The 19,164-nt window shown below is 42.3% G+C and overlaps 1 protein-coding gene across 4 annotated transcripts in view; it reads right to left on the bottom strand.

Annotated features, from left to right (window-relative positions):
* Positions 1-19,164, bottom strand: part of NTRK2 (neurotrophic receptor tyrosine kinase 2) — a 366,376-nt gene that overhangs the window by 128,563 nt on the left and 218,649 nt on the right. The window lies entirely within an intron of this gene.

Raw genomic sequence — 19,164 nt, 5'->3', positions numbered from 1 at the left:
GAAGGAAAGAAGGAAGGAAGGAAGGAAGGAGAGAGAAAGGAAGGAAGGAAGGAAGGAAGAGAGAGAGGAAGGAAGGAAGGAAGGGAGAGAGAGAAAGGAAGGAAGGAAGGGAGAGAGAGAAAGGAAGGAAGGAAGGAAGGAAGGAAGGAAGGAAGGAAGGAAGGAAGGAACTGAAAACACTAGATAACCCTCTTTATTCAACAGTGTTTTAAGCCACTGTGTAATTCTTCAAGTCTGAGTATGTACATAGTAAGAACTAGGTCTGCTTGTTCAAACAGAAAGGTCTACTTCGCCTAAGTGCATTGTAGCCAGCCTCAGACAGACAGGATATCACAGCATCACTTGGAAAACCACTAATAGCTAGTAAACCGGAGGTGACTTCTGAAAAAGTGATGGCACCATGGAAAGACTGTCCTGACAGAGAAGCAGAGACTTCCGCAAGCCCAGAAGTCAGATGTTGCTAGGCTGCTCCTGTGTGGTTATAATGAATTTCTTCAGCTACAATCATTTCCCAAAAAGACAGAGGTGAATCTATCTTATAAAGACGGTTTCAAAGTCAACTATGGATATTATATAACAAGAAAAAAACAGTGGCAGATAAGACCTTTCATCTTTTGCTTATCCCACGGGCTTTTCTGCCTCCAGATTTCCTTGCACATCAAGGGGGTTCTGTGCAAATCAGTGAGTCTGGCCCTCTGCCCACCCTGGGCTAAGCTGTGGTTGCCATGGTATGAAGACAAGAATGACCCTTGGTTTTAGAGAGCCCTGGGTCCCTTCCTCATAGGTCTTTTCAGTTGGCATTTCTTTTGTCTTCCTCAGAACCCCATGTAGCAGGTGCAACAAGGAGTCCACCAATGCTCCAACCAAAGTGAGTAACGAGGGACACATGCACGACCAAGCAGAGCAGCCTGAAGCAGTGGTGTGTGAGGGCGTGGAGGAAGGGCTTGTTTCCACACTCTGCACTTCTGGGTCCTAAGGCACTAATCACATCTGGCTCAGGCATCATTCTCAGCCTCATGCTACTTTTGTCCAGGGACAGAACAAGAGGTGCCAGCACTCAAGGGAATCCTGCGCCACAACACAGGGGACCATGATGACTGCTGAAATAGGCAGCAGGGGTCCGAACTATGGCATAAAAATGTCATAGCAACACTGCAGGGGGGACCTCTGGGGGAAGTAGGGTATGGTGATTAAGAACAGGGGCTCAAGGCCAGGTGTGATGACTCATGTTTATAAACCCAACACTTTGGGAGGCCGAGGCAGGCAGATCACAAGGTCAGGAGATCGAGACCATCCTGGCCAACATGTTGAAACTCCATCTCTACTAAAAATACAAAAATAGCTGGGTATGGTGGCGTGTGCCTGTAATCCCAGCTACTCGGGAGGCTGAGACAGGAGAATCACTTGAACCAGGGAGTTGGACGTTGCAGTGAGCCGAGATTGTGCCACTGCACTCTACCCTGGCAACAGAAAGAGACTCCGTCTCAGAAAAAAAAAAAAAAAAAAAACGGGGCCCAGAAGGGTCCTCCAAAGATCCAGCTTAGCCCCTCCATTTGCCAGCTGTCTAGCCATGGGGAGCCACAACAATCCCCGGGCTTTGGTTGCCTCATATGTTGAATGGGGTCATGACAGGAATAATAAGAACATCTCTCTTAGAGCAGGGCTGTGATTCCAGGAGAGGTCAGACAAACAATTCTAGGAAGGGAAGGTGGTCTTCCTCCCCAGATGATGCCTACTCCTCTGACTCCTAACTCTCAGCTACTGCTACGGCTTCCCCATTTACTGTCATTCATCCTAGTCTTCATCCTCATCCTCACCATTCCTCTTATCAGGAGCCACTCCTAGGGAGAGGCAGAAAAATAAGCATTTTGTGTATATGTCCTGACAGGGCTTTAGAATATCTCACTATTAAAGTTTAATCCCTTCTAAAGCATATGGTAGGAGGTCATTTATGTATAAGTACAGTCGTAAACCATAGGGGCAAAAAACATTTTGTTAAAATTTTGATTTATTTTTGAAAAGCAGGTCCTTCCAATGTACTGACACTCTGCCAGTTCCATTTCAGAGGTGTCTAAAGTAGTGAGATAGCCCAGAATCCTCCAGGACACTAAATCACTTTAGAGACACACCACTGAGGCCTAACATCATGAAATTACTTCTTTCTTTCCAATCTATGGGTTTCACAAGTGATTAGAACTGGGTTACAGCCTTAGCGAGGAAAAAGTGTGCTTCCAATTTCCCTCACTGTATGTGCCGGCCATCCCCATGCTCCTCAGCCCCAGCTCTGGGCTGGACAGTGTTTCAGGCATCAAGGATACAGCAGTAGGCAAAGAAGACCAATGTCTCTATCCTCATGGAGCTTCCATTCTTGCACAGTGCCTGGCACACAAGGTGCACGCCACAAATCACTGCTCAATGAATGCATGCATGCTTGTTCATTCTAATGATGAAATCATCCTGCTCTACTTACAGTAGCCATATAATTTCTCTGAAACATGGAGCCACGTGCATTAACCAAAGTTGCCTTGTTCAGAAAAACACACAAACAGACACACCTAGGTTCATTTCCCAGATACCTCATCTAAAACAGAACAACAACAAAAATGTATGAGAGAGTGGGAGAAAAGAGAGGGTGAGAGGCTTACTCAAAAGTGGGGTGGCCAAAGATCCTAGAAACATGTTATTTATTCACTCTGCAAGTGAACAACATGGATGAATATCCCATCGCACCCTTTAAAAATGTTATCAAATGAGTTAAAAGTCTCGGAGCACCATTTATTTGCCCTGCGTTGCTAGGTAATAACTCCCTAAACCCCCTCCATGCAGCAAGCAAGCCCCTTCTACTACAAACTTCCACTGCAGAAGTGAAGTGGGAGAAGGCAGGAAATCCTGCGAAGGCAAGCCTCACAGTTTTGCACTCTCTCAACACTCTATTCATTTGCTCCCACTCCCCAAAGAGCTGAGACATTTTATAATCGTGGCCATAATTGAATGCCATCAGGGGTTCAAGAGGACTTTCCTCTTTAACATTTAAAAAGATAATAAGAACCGGTTTAAAAGCCATGAAACCTTTACCAAGAAGCCAAAGGAGCCCCACAGCCAGGCCCTGCTTTTCTGGTCTCCCTTCTTAATTGTGGTTATGGGTGCCTTGGTCATGGGCTCCAGAGAAATGTGGAGAGAATTCCCTGTCTCTCCTCTAGGATTTGATTATCTGGCTGCCAGGATGAAGTACAGGAGAAGAGAAGAGCTGCTTAGGGAGAATCATTTAAGGGAAAAGCAGTTTACAAAGACTATTATGAAAGGCTGCTGCTGTGAACCAGCTAATGGATCAAAAGTGCCAGGGACTTCTAAACCTACTGATTTCTAAAATCACGTCCAAGCAGCATCTCCAGACTCAGAAAGTAGAAATCTCTGTACTCAAATAATTGCTTAACAGTTAGGCCTGGAAAGTTGCAAAGTATGTCCTTACTTTAAAAGACATTTCTTAAAAGACACTCTTTAAAAAAGAGTACAAAGTCCACGAGCCTCCTGTGCTTTTGTTTCTCTTATTGTCAATATCCTGCTGTCTCCCCACCCTTCACTTCCTTCCCTTTGTCCTGAATATGGTAAGCTGTATAGGTTATTGTCTCAGGTTGCCCTATTATCTAAGGGTTATATTTTTTTCCATTATTGCTTAGATAAGCTTGAATCATAAACCTGTATGTTTTCTTGTGAGTTTGTTCCAACTGAGCCAAGTGGCATCTGTCTTATCTTCTCTGATGCCTGTCCAATTTCCCCCTATCTATTAAGCTTTGTCTGTAGCTAATTAGAGGAAAAGGCTTATGAATTTTGTCCCTGGTCCTATATGGTGTTTTGAAGTCATCCTACACAATTTTAGAAATGATTGATAGTTATCTGTTGTTTAGAGATACATATGGCAATTTATTAATCTGATGTCTATCATCACTCAGATGTATTTGCAAGTTAGTCTTCACAGTAAGATTTTTGTAGGCAAAACTATTGCTTGGATAACAATTTTATGTGACTATAATATTTCCAGGCTGTAAAACTCAAAGAAGCTCCTTGCTCTTAGCCAACCTTGAGCAGCATGAAGTTTAGATAGAATATTTAGGTGGAGGTTGTGGGGTATGGTGGGAGAATCTTCCTGATATTTGCTGAGTAGTATCTGATGGGTCCATGTCACAAAATGAGACAAAACAAAAAGTTGGGATGGTTGAACTGCAAGAAGCCAAAGGAGTGGCTCAACTTTGCCTTCGTTCAGCAGCCAATGTCCCAATAACACACAAAGCTAATGAAATAATCCGTTAGAGGAGATAATTGCTGCTAGTCTGCCTATACAAACTGTGTCCCGTTAAACTACACGTGCGAGCTGCAAAAGAGAACCGGCTCACAGCTGGAATACATCCAAGACTATGGGGCTGCAGCTTCTTAATGTGGGTGTGCAATGAGGACTATTGAACCCCCGCCTCGCAACACCAAAACACCTCCAAGTGTGGGGTCTCACCAGTGCATGCAATTGCCAGGCACCTGTTAGACTTTCCATTTAGCCAAACAACACTGAGAGGCCCAGACTTGGGAACATACTCAGTGCACAGTCCTCCCCGCCGGATTGAACAGCATGATGATATCTCCTTGCAGCACTCGGTTTGACAGGCCTCATGGGGCACATTCCATCTGGGTTGCCCTCTCTTTGTCCCTCAAAGTACTGTTTCTATCTTGGAAAGTAGGGTGACCTGTTTCTTGTTGTCAGAAGAACTCCATAGGTTTGGAAAAGCCTCTTAAAGATAACTTCAGCTTCCACAGGTGGCTTCTTCTACTACACTGAAGGCAGAATGAGCAGTGTCTGTCTAGCTGGCCAAGAAGCTTTATCCCTAGCAATACACACCATTCTCCCCTCTGGGTCGCATTGCATGCTTTGAAGCAAACTATTTCCTCCTTTGTCTCATGGAACAATCAGAGTAAAATCAATGATACAGAGTCCGATTCACAGACACAAAGGCAGACCTCCTAATACACACACAGCGTCTGGGGCTCGCGGGTGTCTGCATGGGTGTGCCGACTCTTCCTATCTCTGTCACAAGCTGCCCTGCACGTCCACATCTACACTGTCAATGAGAAGCTGCTGCAGGCTTTTGGGGACACTGAAATAAGAGCATGGGGTCAAGTGCTCCAAAATTTCTGGGCAGTCAGAACTGACTTCTGGGACGATTCTTGCTCCTGCGAGGCAAGGAGAGGAGCAGAGGGTCTCGGGATAGCTGCTTCTGGATCCAGCACAAAGAACAGAAGTGAACTTACATGATTTCAGATTTTTAAAACGTATTAAAGAAACCTAGTTCTCACACAGAGTATACACTGCATGATGTCATTTATTTGAAGCTCTAGAACAGGCAAAATGAATCTATGGTTTAAAATAGTCAGAACAGTGATTGCCTCTGGTGGAGGCTGAGTGGAAGAAATTGACTGGAAAGACATAGGAGAGACCTTTGTGGGGTTAGTAATGTTCTGGATCTCAACAGGGGTTATGGTTACACAAGAACATGTATTCACCAAGCTCACAGAATAGTACATGTAAGGCTAGTGTATTTCATTGCATGCAACTTTTATAACCAGAGACAGAGAGAAGGAAAGAAGGAAAAAAGGAAGGGAGGGAGGAAGGGAGGGAGGGAGGAAGGAAGGAAGGAAAGAAGGAAAAAGACAAGAAGAAATTACAGTAATTTTTTTTTTTGAGATGGAGTTTTGCTCTTGTTGCCCAGGCTAGAGTGCAACAGCATGACCTCTGCTCACTGAAACCTCTACCTCCTGGGTTCAAGCAATTCTCCTGCCTCAACCTCCTGAGTAGCTGGGATTACAGGTGCCTGCCACCATGCCCAGCTAATTTTTGTATTTTTAGTAGGGATGGAGTTTCATCATGCTGGCCAGGCTGGTCTTGAACTCCTGACTTCAGATGATCCACCTGCCTTGGCCTCCCAAAGTGGATTACAGGCATAAGCCACCGTGCCCGGCCTAGGACAGTAAATATTGAACTGCAGTTTGTACTTGAAGTGTTGTGTTGTCTTCAGCTTATTCTGAAATGCCTCTAGAAACTGATGGACTGATGATGCACTGACAGGGAAATCTTAATTGTAGAAACCAGGTGGGTAGATGGATGTCCACTGAATAATTCTTTTAACTCTTCTGTATGTTTGAAACTTTTGTTAATAAAATATGGAGAGTGAGAAGAAGAAATTCAATACTACTCTTTAGAAGTCAGGTTTCAGAGTTGGCAATGTTAGTTTTGGGGACGTGCCACATGGAATCTCTCACACAGAAGGTTTAAGATGTGAGAGACAGAGCTAAGGCAATCAGGGCAGTGCATATTTTCTGTACTTTGCCTATGTGGAACCTACTGCTTGGGGCCTCTCTCTGGGCCCTACAGGACTGTAATATACAATCACGTGCAGCAGCAGAGCTCAGATAACTTAAGCAAGAAAAATGTCCTTTGGATAATTTGCAGACTTTGGCCTGAAACAAGGGCAGATACATTTAGATATATGATTTGTTTTCCGGCTGCTGTGCTATTTCAAAGTATCCTTGTTACTGATTGTAGTGAAAAATTCCTCCACCCTCTGGGAAATAAATCAGACTGGGTTACTAAAACCATACCCTGCAGCTCTCCTAGCCTATATCCATCTTGATATCATACGGGCCTAAGTTCACCTCTTTAAAAAAAAAAAAACAGTTTTAGTGTGACACATGCTGGTAGAGATTTTATTAAGCAGAATATATTAGCTGAGCCAAGCAAATTAAGTTACATCCCTGGACATCTCAATAAAACAGGGTCTTTCCCATACTTCTCTAGGTTCTAATTTATAACTTAATTCTATGGGTAAAGGATGAAAACATAGACATGAACATCAACAAAAATCACTTGTGTTTAGCTTTGGGATTCAGTCATACATGCACACTAAGTGAGATTAATACGTGGACTAACCATCTGTATTCTACTCTCGTCCCAGATCCGCCCTACTGGGTCCCAAGACCTAACCTTTCAGCTGAGAAAAGAAGAAAATCCCAGCACTTATTTCCCTACTGGCATGTCCACAGTAGCGTGCCAAGGTAAGCAAAACCATGGAATGCATATTGCCACAGCTTCCACAAGAGTTCATTGTACTTGACTATTTGGGAGAATATATTTTTATAACACATGTAACAGATGTATTCCAGAAGAGTGTGAAAATCCCCATGCTGTAGTGGACTATCGCTTTGATGGCCTCCAATGCACCGTGTCTTCCTGTTTTCATGCTCTTGTATAATCTCTTCACTTGAATCTGGGCTATTTTAACCAAAAGAACACAGAGAAGGTGAGACAGTGCTCATTCTAGAACCTAAGCTTCCGGAAGGCCTGGCACTTTTTTTAAAAACACAGCTTGACCATCTTGAGTCCTCCATGATGTGAAGAAGCACAAACATCCATGTGAATTGAGGCCCTTGGCTGACAATTCCAGCCGAATTCCCAGCCAGCAATCACCAACTACCAGCCATAGGCAAGAGACCATTTTGGACTTTGCTATCAAACTGACACCACACGGTGAAGTCAACAGCCAGGATGACACATGGGACTACGGGAAAAGTAAATTGTTCTTATTTTAAGCCACTAAAGCTGGGGTGGTTTGTCACGCAGAATTAGATCACAAAGTATATGTTTAAAATGAAATCAGAGATATCAAAGATGTATTACAATTGAAGAAAGCACCTTAGGGTTATATTCTCAGACTTCTGTCTGCCAGTCAGTACTTCAGTGAGGATGACTGAGAAGCATTTCCTTATAATTCACAAGAAGATAATCTCCCAGATTCAGGTGTATTTCTTTGTTGTTACATGATCAAGGCGAGGCTTGTATCTTAAGTCATTGTTCGATTACCAGAGATAAGCGTATTTTAATCATGGCATTCATCCCAAGGCGATTGCTAATGGGATCCTTTGAAGATATTATGGAAGTAGGAAGATGGAAATTTCATTTATATCTCGCAATCTCCTCTAGATCCCTTACTTTTCTTTCAAATTACTGCTTCTGTAACTAGGAGATTTCATTCAAATGGTCAGCTATAAACCTAGAGGATAAGAAAAGATCAAGAAAGTCCAATCTGCATGTTCCCTACCTGAGACAAGCAACCTAAAGCTAAGGCTAAGAAATGGATCCTTACCCCAGCAGTTCATCAAATGGCCCCTTCATAAAAAAGATTCTGAGTACCCCCTGCAGGTTAAATCTCTAAATGTAATAGAATCAATTTGCCCCCATCTGGCTCTGAGCCTGTCACATGAGGACGGTAAGGGTCACAGCCATTAGCACTGATCAGTCACACCCATGGACCTGCTGTCACCCATCACCACCATGTTTTATTGAAGGCCTTAACAAGAGGTCCTGAGTTATTAGTGACCTAGTGTGACGTAAGGTGAGGGAGGGGGAAGCAAAGGGGAGGAGAGCAGGACTGACGGCTACTGACTACAACATGCCAGGCATCATGCTAGACGTATGTGTAGTGGAAATCCCTGAAGATGCAAAAGAACCGGAGAAGCTGGGCATTCTTATCCTCTTATCCTCATTTTACTCAGTAAGCAAAGTGCTAAGTGCAGCAGCTGGCTCTTACTTAATAAGGCCCCCATACAGCAGTCATTTTTATCTTTATAATGCTGCTACTACCATTTTTCAGAATGGAAGCTGAGGCTGATTGAGGTTATGTGACTTGCCCAGGGCCACATAAGAGTAGAAGCTGTGAGGCTAGGATTAAAACTCAAGTCTGAAGCAACTGTCTCGATACTGGTAATAATGAGGGTGTTGTCAGGACAATTTTTTCTGAAAACTAAATCCTGGTGAAGACTGAAAAAATTATACTTTTAGAATATGCCACCAATAATATATCATGTCTACATTTAAAATACAAAAATATTGGCTGGGCACAATGGCTCATGCTGGTAATCCTAGCACTTTGGGAGGCTGAGGTTGGTGGATCACTTGAGCCCAGGAGTTTGAGATCAGCCTGGCCAACATGGTGAAACCTCATCTCTACTAAAAATACAAAAATTAGCTGGGTGCGGTGGTGCACATCTGTAATCCCATCTACTCGGGAGGCTGAGGCATGAGAATCACTTGAACCCAGGATATGGAGGTTTCAGAGAGCTGAGATTTCACCATTGCAGTCCAGCCTGGGCAACAGAGTGAGACTCTGTATCAAGAATAAATGAATAAATAAAAAATAAAATACAAAAGTATTTTTGAGTCTTACTGAAAAGTATCAAAGTTATTTTAGAATTACAGAAAGATTTTTAAAAGTGTTTTTAAAGAGCCACTTTAAAACAATTGCTGTCATTAATAAATAATGGGGAAAGTTCGCCAACGGGGGAATTAGACAAAAATGAAGGCTGGGCTTCCCAGAGACTTAAACTAAAGCAGGTTTTGTGACTTCTGATTTGTCCTGATCACGGACTCAACGCTTTTGCTATTATGGGTTGAAGCCGGCCTCTGGGATCAGGTGAACTTTATAATATGTTGAGTACTGTAAGGACTGGGTCCAAACTCTTCGGGATTTTCATAGGATTGGTGCCCAGTGCCTGGTCACAAAAAAGTAAAGACAGAAGTCCCCGGGTGGCTTTGAGGCCAGTGAACCTGGGTTTGAGTCTCCTAGCTGCCACTTTTTTTTTGAGATGGAGTCCTGCTCTGTCGCCAGCCTGGAGTGCAGTGGCGCTATCTTGGCTCACTGCAACCTCTGCCTCTCAGGTTCAAGCGATTCTCCTGCCTCAGCCTCCAGAGTAGCTGGGACTACAGGTGCCTGCCACCATGCCCGGCTAATTTTTTTTTGTATTTTTAGTAGAAACGGGGTTTCACCATGTTGGCCAGGATGGTCTTGGTCTCTTGACCTCGTGATCCGCCCACCATCACCTCCCAAAGTGTTCTCTGCCACGTTCTACCTGAGCTGTGAGTCTGTTATTTAAACTCTTCAAGCATCCCTTTCCTCGTCCATAAGACATTGCCTGAAGGTGGAGTTTAGCTGAAATAACGTATGTGGAAACACTTAGCAGATGGCAAGTCTCAAAAAAAGTTTTCTTTCTCCTTCCCTTTCCAGAACTGGTTAAGTTATCTCAATGTTCATCTCTAACATCTGAACCCAAGAACCACATTTTTATTGTTTTCTTTGTCCTGGCTGACTTTTTCTTGCGTTATTAACTATGTGGAAAAAAAATATGAGGCTGGATTTGTTTTGTTTTCTGTTCCACTCTGTAGTTTATCCAGATGTTGTGTACCTTTAAAAAAAATGGGTTTTGTCATCCCTTGTAACATTTATCTGAATTTTAATCAAATAGGACAGAAAGCAAGATCATGTGTCCCTTTTGTCCCCACAACATCAAGAAAATAATCTGCAACCTCAACTAACACTAATAAATAATCTTTCCTTTAAGGAAAAAAAAATGTGGACCCAGCCCTCCTGTAATTTCCCAGTTTAAGAGATTTTTTCACAGGGGTCCAACCAGAAAGCTGAAATCTATGTAACAAAGTCAAGCTGAGAATGGCTGCCGCTGGTCCTGCTGGAGATGGCTATCTGCTGTCCCTGGAGGCAGTGACTATTGGATGATGGTCAAAAAAGGAAATGGCATCTTGGGCCACCCTCTGGACTTGATCACTGGGGTATTCGGTCTTGCTGCATGAAGAATCCTTACTACAGCTTATTATAGTCAAGCAATGATATCAAATCATTTCCTTCTAGAAACTCACATCATTTGTCTCCAAGGCCTTTAAAGGTGTCATAAGTGATATTAGAGTATATTTTTAAAATTTCTTTGACAGCAGGAAATCGTCCCCTCCAGGGGGTACTTAATTTCTTGCTGGTCACTTGGAGGTGAGCAGGTCTTAAGGTCTTAGGCTAGGTCCATGCCACAGGGGAGGACACAAGCTGATGGAAGATAACCGTAAGTTAACCCCCCAAAAATTCCTTGGTCCTGAAAACTGACCTACAGAAAGTGCCTGACTTAAGGCGAAGAGAAGAAAAGGAGCAACACATTCAGACTTGGTTACAAAATACCAGTTTGGGCCTTTGCGAGAACCCCTTACATTTCCTGAAATATTACAAATTATCCTGAAATAAAATGCACGAAGAACTGCCACAAATCATTGATTTTTTTTTTTTTTTTTTTTTTTTTGGATGAACCACATACTTTCCGCCCAAGCAAAACTTATTCTTGGGAACGGAGTCCAAGCCCACGCTGAATCTTATCTTTTGTTCAAACCCCACACTTGTTTTACCCTCAGCGCGTTTAGGCAGAAACTGATAGCTAATGCTTTTCATTAAGCCAGTCAAGAAAAACTGCTTACCAGGTTTTACTCCTTCATCAGCCTGACTAATTACACCCATTCACTGTTCCTTTCATACAGAGATTTCAAATTCCAACTCTCAAAGACACACACCACCCAAGAGCCATCTGCTTCCTGGCTTGCTCTGTCTCCTTTTACATTACCCAGTGAAAAGTATTTGGTGGCCTAGAAAACACAAGCTAAGCAAAATCTAGAAGCAAGAACTGGTTTTAAGCTGAAGAGGGGTCAGCTCAAGGAGAAAGTGTTGACATATAGGTAACAGGAGATGGTGGGATAAAAAGACCAAAATGAATCTTCTCATGCAATATATTCAAGGAATGGCATTCGGCGAACAGACTCCAGTGGCAGGCCTCAGATATCACTGTGCAGCGACAGAACAGCAAAAGAGAATGTGCCTGTGTCACTAAGACAAAGATTGGTCTGAAACAGTTGGAGGCCCCAGGTTAGAGCAGGGGCTTCAGGGAATGGCAGTGGCCCTGAGCTTTGGTGATAATTAAGGCTGAACTTGAACACTCAAGCCTAGGCAGTGCCGGGGTGGCAATTACATTTCTCCAAACCATCAAATGTTGGGCATTAAGGAGGCAAGGTGACCAACAGCTCCAAAAGCTTTGGAAGCTTCTTCCCATGGGATCGTGGTCCAAACTAAAATGTTGCCTTCCAGGAAAAAATAAAGGAAGACAACATCAACCTCATGAAGAGTTATAACCAATACTTCCTCTGTGGGTGAATTTGTATGGCACTGCTTTACCTGAGTCTACAACAAATTTCTTCACAGTGGTCTCATTGGTCACATGTATTTATACTGGTCACAGATTTCATATACCTATGAAAGTATATAGTCTTGACCTAGAGAGTTAGCTACAGGTGTTCTGTAGTCTCTGAAGTTCTCTTCTTTCAGCTAATTCTTCTTCTTTTTTTTTTTTTTTTTAGACTGAGTCTCACTTCGTCGCCCAGGCTAGAGTGCAGTGGCACTATCTCAGATCACTGCAACTTCTGTCTGCAGTGGCACTATCTCAGATCACTGCAACCTCTGCCTCCCAGGTTCAAGCAATTCTCCTGCCTCAGCCTCCTGAGTAGCTGGGATTACAGGCAGCCACCACCAAACTAGCCTAATTTTTGTATTTTTAGTAGAGAGGGAGGTTTCACCATGTTGGTCAGGCTGGTCTCAAACTCTTGACCTTGACCTCATAATCCTCCTGCCTCAGCCTCCCAAAGTGCTAGGATTACAGGCTTGAGCCACCACGCCCAACCAGCTAATTCTTTTGTTGGTGAAAACATGATGGTAACAAAGCATAGAATTCTTCAAGATGGCAGTAGGAAAACCATTTTGAATGCTGGGTTTCAGTAAGTCTCATAGGAAATAGCCCTTCCTTACTTTCTTTTCTTTCAAAGTTGCCCAAACTAACTCTGTTTATTGTTTTAGTCTAAGGGTTTTCCATGTATCTGACATGATACTTCTCAGGATTATTAAAAGAAAAAAAATAAGACAACTTCTATTCTGCTACACGTTCATTTTATGTGCTCAATTTATTACCGTACAAAGAACACTGGATGCAGTTCCCATTTAAATGGTGTCTTTAATATAAAGACCAGCTGAAATCGCGTTTGTATGACAGCCATTCTTCAAAAAACCATGTAATAGCCGGAGACTATGTTTCAGGGACTTGGTCTTGTGATTTAGCACATGATTCTTTCAGTGGTTGGTCATTTGAATCTCATTTTCAAGGGATCATCAGAAAATAGGCCTCTGGTCTTTCAAGTTTCTGATTAGTGAAGCCATGCTAAATAACTTCTGATTTACTTAAATCACAGATTGCAGAACTGGGTACCCTGGAGGGACCTCAATGATCATCTCTACCCTAGAAAGTTATAAAGTATTAATTAGACCTGGAGACATATTTCAGACTGGCCAATGCCCTACTTCTTTCTACAGCCCTAGGCTAACTAAGGAGCAAAGAGACTGAGTTTTCCATCAGTTCCCTTGCCTCCTGACTATATCCAGTACATATTTTACATGTTCTACTGTTAGTTTAGTGGCCTTTTTATTATGTTTAATACTGCAAAAAGACACATTGATTCTCAGAAATGCAAATAATAGTATGGTTGCAAAAAACTCTGGTTGCACTGATACATATTAAATAAAGAAAATATTTAAAATCACTCTTACAGGCACACACACAGCATAATTAGTGTTCAGTGTCTGTGATAAATAGTGCCTGACAAACTGTTCAAGCATCATAAGCACTATGAGAAGACAACAGTTTTATTAAACACTGAAAATTGTATTTTTCCCAGTGGTTGTATTGCAAGATAATGAACTCTACAAGCGGTGGCAGAGATGCAAATTCAATTTTGCACAAGACTCACAAACGTCATGATATATTATGCCAGTGGAGACACAGCCTTCGTCTAGACAAAATGCAAAAATGTCCTCATGTTCAGTAAATGTGTATAATTAGGAAAATATGAAGAACAGCTAATCGTCAATATTGCATGCATGTCTGTATCTCCCATCTTCTTTTTTTCAAAAAGTCTAGCTGAAAGTTGAAGGTCACTGTTCTAGGTTGCAAATGTCAGTTTTTCAACTTTAAAAAAAAAAAATGATATTTGTAAAATTAGAAGGTGCCCTAATCAGGCCTCCAAATTTTCTAACTCTTCTTTAAATTTTTGCTTTCCACTGAGTTATATGCAAGGGTTTTAATTTATAAGAGCAGGTTTTCTTTTACAAATAAGCAGACACTGTCTGAGGACCAAAACTGAAGCAGCTCTGATAGTTATATTAATTTATTTGATTTACTTCTGGTTTCTCTTACCCAATCTTATTTATGTCAAAGTAAGTTGAAGCAGAATTCATTATGTAGTGAAATGCAATTTGAACACTTTTCATTGAAACACGGTGATTCAATCATTTCTCTCCATCTGTCCCATTATCTCTTCTTACATTATTTTGTACAGATCAAATCACATAAAATGAAATTCCAAAAGAAACTTAAGAATTTGTAAGGAGGAATAAAATGATCTCCCAATAATTCCTTATACTAAGTACTAAGTTATACAACTAACATTCTGATAGTTTGACATCATTATAGCATATTTTCTCTGAGAAAAGTCAACTAGGTTAGTGCACTTGAATTTTGAGAAAACTTTTGATGCAACTCCAGTTTCTTATCATTTTGATACCAAATTATTAGAAGGATTGAGCCTAATCTCAACTGGACATTTCTGCATTTTGCTGATTATATAGATTAAAACATTTGCCAATCCTTTTCAAATAGTTAAGCTTAGGAGTTTTGGCATTTTAGCAACTTGATGAAGTGTTTGTGAAAATATGAATCAGTAGATTCTTCTCATCTGCTATTTGGTGACGTGTGTCAGGTGTATCACTGGTGCACAGAGAATCCTTAACTCATGAATGGATCAAGTTCCATATTGATGATGCAGAAACAAGAACCACGGCCTCATAGAGACATCGTGCTTGTGATTAGAATGACAAGACTATCCTTTAAATGCCTTTTCAACTCCTGTGCTACTATACCTTCAAAGCCACAACACCTGTGCCCTAAACCCCCATGAGTGAAATAGTTCCATGTTTAAAAACCTAAAAGAATTGTATGGCAACCAAGAAGGCTAACCAGGTATCAGCAAAGCCAGGAAGGCTAGGAAAAACTTACCAGCAACCAAGGTACAAGCCTGTCCTCAGGGAGCTTGCCACCTCACCTCACCTCACCCAGCTTCATGGTCCTTCTGGATGAGAACCTTCCACAATGGGTCTAACCTGGAACAGTGATCCGCAAACTCTTACATTTATCCTAATCATCTGGGGGCTTTTTAACAATGCAGATTAATTGGCCTCACCTCTAGCCACTCAGATTTGATACATACCAGTTTGGATGCAGGGATTTGATTCTTAGGAAGTATTTCTAGTAGGCCAGGTGTGGTGGCTCACGCCTGTAATCCCAACACTTTGGGAGGCCGAGGCGGGCGGATCACCTGAGGTTGGGAGTTCAAGACCAGCCTGGCCAACATGGTGAAACCCCGTCTCTACTAAAAACACACAAATAATTAGCCGGGTGTGGTGGTGCCAGTCCGTAGTCCCGGCTACTCAGAAGGCTGAGGCAGGAGAATTGCTTGAACCCAGGAGGCAGCGGTTGCAGTGAGCCGAGATCGCGCCATTGCACTCCAGCCTCGGTAACAAGAGTGAAAACTCTGACTCGGAAAAATAAATAAAAGAAAGTATTTCTAGTTATTATAATGCAGTGATGCACATGTGTGTGCGTGTGTGCTAGAACAACAGAGATGACACAGTGAAAAACACAGGTCCAAGAGCTTTTGCTTGCTGACAACTGCCAACAGCCAAGTGGCTTACTACCGGACATGGGGTTAAGGATAAATAGATACAGATCTCCTCCAACAGTGGTGTCCTCCAGCTTTCTTGCATATTTGAGAAAAACTAAGCTGAGCAAAGCCACAAATAAGAGAATGCCTGGTAACTTGCTACCATCACCTTCCAAATCACCTTGGCCCTTGGCAGTGGCCAAGGGGTGGCTCTCCATCAAAGATGAAGGACTTGAGACTCTGGTCTGGCCTTTACCATTTAGAATCATGCTCTCCCTTGTCATCAGTTTCGAATCTAAACAGTGTTTTATAGTATGGGAAGAAATTTCAGGATTTAAATGACAGGGAAAATGAGAAAGTTGCAGATACCCATCTCATCAGTTAAACTGGCTGCATTTCCAATGTAAACTGCCTCAAATCCATTGTGGGTCAGTGTGTGTGTGTGTGTGTGTGTATGTGTGTTGGCGAGAGTGTGAAAGAAGCCTGGCTTGATGGCTAGACAGAGAGATGGGCACTAATTCAGTGTGTGCATTAAAAACCGATGCTAGGGTTTGGGTATGTAGGTTAAACTCCTAGCTCTCCTGCCTAGTAGCTGTATGCTCTTGGGCAAATTGCCTAATTTCTCTGTGCCTTACTGTTTTCCTTCTGTGTGATTAAAGTAACAAGGATACCCACCATAGGACTATTGTGTAAATTCAATGAAAGAAATATGTATATTTCCATTAAAACTTCAACATTAGGCCTTGTGAGAAATTATTCTCCCATAATACAAAACATAAAGCTTTGGCATACCTGAAACCCAAGTTTCAAAACCAGACAGGAGAATTCTCAACACATAAATTACTTAGGAGGTGGGATAGAAAGAGCAGGAGAAAAAGCTTCAAACCCAACACTGAACAGACATGGCAATGGGGATAGCTAACATGCAGTTCAAAAGGAAAGGTGGCCAACCTTCTGCTCCTACCAGAATCACAGGCAAATACTAGAGATGCCTGAAGCTCAATGAAGTAGAGATGTGTTTTCTTCCCAAAGCTACAGTAAGATGACAGGCAAAGTAGAGAAGATCATCCATTCCTTTGTTCATTCATTACTACCTATTTATTATAAACCTATAATGTCCTAGGCATTGTTCTAGGAGCTGGAGATGCCAAAGCACTTGTTCGTTGTTGAACAGACCGTAATTCAGAACTTACAAAATTGTCAATAAGTATTTATTTCCATCTGCAATTTTTGATGTCAGTCATTGACTACTGCCACTGAATTTCTGGTGAGACATGACTTCCTGATTACACATTCATCGTCCAACAGAGATATATGACTATATACCCTGAGCCTAATCTGAACTTGCATTCCCACCCTTGTTGTCCCCTCCCCATCCCGGAGTTTTATTGTTAGAGGTCCCAGACAGTCTTATTAGTCAGAGATTTGTTTTATCTCCTCTCTTTGGGAAAATTTTCCATACTGGCAAATGTTGTGAGATTCATGCAAAAACATACACAACCCCCACCCCAGGGGAAGCAAAGGACTCATCAGATTCTCTGTTTGGAAATATTTCAGCCCCTTTTCTCTGAAGTCACATTCTAATAAGTTTCTCCAAACCACTCTCTGGCTGCATCTCCACAACCCCAAAGGGCTGGCCATGCTCTGCAGCTTTGTAGCTGATAATGCATGGAGGTTCAGCGGGCTTGGAACTCTCTAGTAAACAATATTTTGAATGTATTTTATTACTTGTCACAATGGACTTTGAACTACATTTGAATAATTCATACTCCAAACTATGGTCTTTTCTAAGTTATCAAGATAATTAAGAGAATAAACATTGGGTCAGAAAATAATTATTCATTTTGGCTAACTTGCCGTTCTAACTGATCTGCACTTACCAAGCCCAGTAAAGAAGTGTTGTATGATGTTTTTAAAGAACATGCGTTACTCTCTCTATTAAAAGACTTATATGAGATATTGGTCAACATGTGTGTCTGTCACAAAGTGCTCAAAAATATCAACTCCTTGATATCCCCTGACTTTATGAAGCACGTAGACGCAGACTTGGAAGAATGCCACGTATGAGTGCCAACTCTTGTTTTAAAAACGGCTCTCTAAAGCATAAAGATCTGTAGAAATTTTGACTCCATTCGATTAGCCAGTTTGGAAACATGGGCCTTTGAATGGAAAATGAAAGGACAAGTTGTAGAAGGTGAGCCAGAGGAGTACTTGTCTGTCCTCTGAGATGCTCATAAGATTGGCAGCAAGGCTGGTTCCCCATAGGATGCTGATAAGAAGACTTTACTAGCTACTATGTTCCCTTGGCCTCCTGGTATAGGGTGACCCTGCCCAGGAGTGGTGGGTTCTCACTCCTCCCAGCATCACCTACAGAAACTCAGCAAATGTGTGCACCTCAACGTGCTCCCAAACACACTTGGTACACTTTGAATTCTTTTCTTGGACATCAAGTTCACTTCGGAAATCAGATATGCTAAATCTCAGAGGAGTGAAGCCACTCAAGAAAGAGTCTGAGAGCTATGGTATAGCTTGCTTTTTCTAGGATTTTCTGAGAGAAAACTAAAAAAGTAAACTTTTCAGAGAGGCCTTGGCATAAGAAAAAGTGGGATTTTACATAATTTTAATTGGCAAAAAATAAAAATAAAGGCTTTATATTCATGATCATTTAATATTTCTGGTAAAGACACTACTGAGAGAGAAAACATCACAGGCCAGTGAGTCTGTGTCAACCACTGCACTATAGCTGGCCTGGGCTCTGCCCACTGACAGGTTCCTCCTTTAACAGAAAGTTCAGTATCCACCATGTGGACACTCCTCACCCTTCAGATCCGAAAGTTAATATACCCCAGAATACTTGATCACCCACATGAAAGGGGCAATGCTAACGCTACAGTTAGAAAATTGTTGGGTGTTAATTTGGAAAGGATGAGCAGCACCAGGCTAGAAAGAGTCCTTACTTCCAGGACACCCACCTGGGCTTCAGTAACAACCCCTTGTTCAGGGTGGAATTTGGGTTTTCTTTTTCCTCCTAACCTTTCTGAGTCTCACTTTTCCCATCTGTAAAACAGAATAATATCTATACTGCAGCAATGATTAGGGTTTTTTTTAAAATGTGAAAATACAATCCATGGGGCCTGTCCCGTAAAAGGCATTAGATAGGAATTTTGTAAAAATAAAGAATGCAAATATTACAAAAAGAGCTCATGGCATTAAGAAACTGGCTGAGGCCGGGCGCGGTGGCTCAAGCCTGTAATCCCAGCACTTTGGGAGGCCGAGACGGGCGGATCACAAGGTCAGGAGATCGAGACCATCCTGGCTAACACGGTGAAACCCCGTCTCTACTAAAATACAAAAAATTAGCCGGGCGTGTTAGCGGGCGCCTGTAGTCCCAGCTACTCGGGAGGCTGAGGCAGGAGAATGGCGTGAACCCAGGAGGCGGAGCTTGCAGTGAGCTGAGATCCGGCCACTGCACTCCAGCCTGGGCG

This window comes from Piliocolobus tephrosceles, chromosome 14 (assembly GCF_002776525.5).
Source record: "Piliocolobus tephrosceles isolate RC106 chromosome 14, ASM277652v3, whole genome shotgun sequence".
NCBI classification, from domain to species: Eukaryota; Metazoa; Chordata; class Mammalia; order Primates; family Cercopithecidae; genus Piliocolobus; species Piliocolobus tephrosceles.
This window is presented reverse-complemented; position numbering and strand designations above follow the sequence as displayed.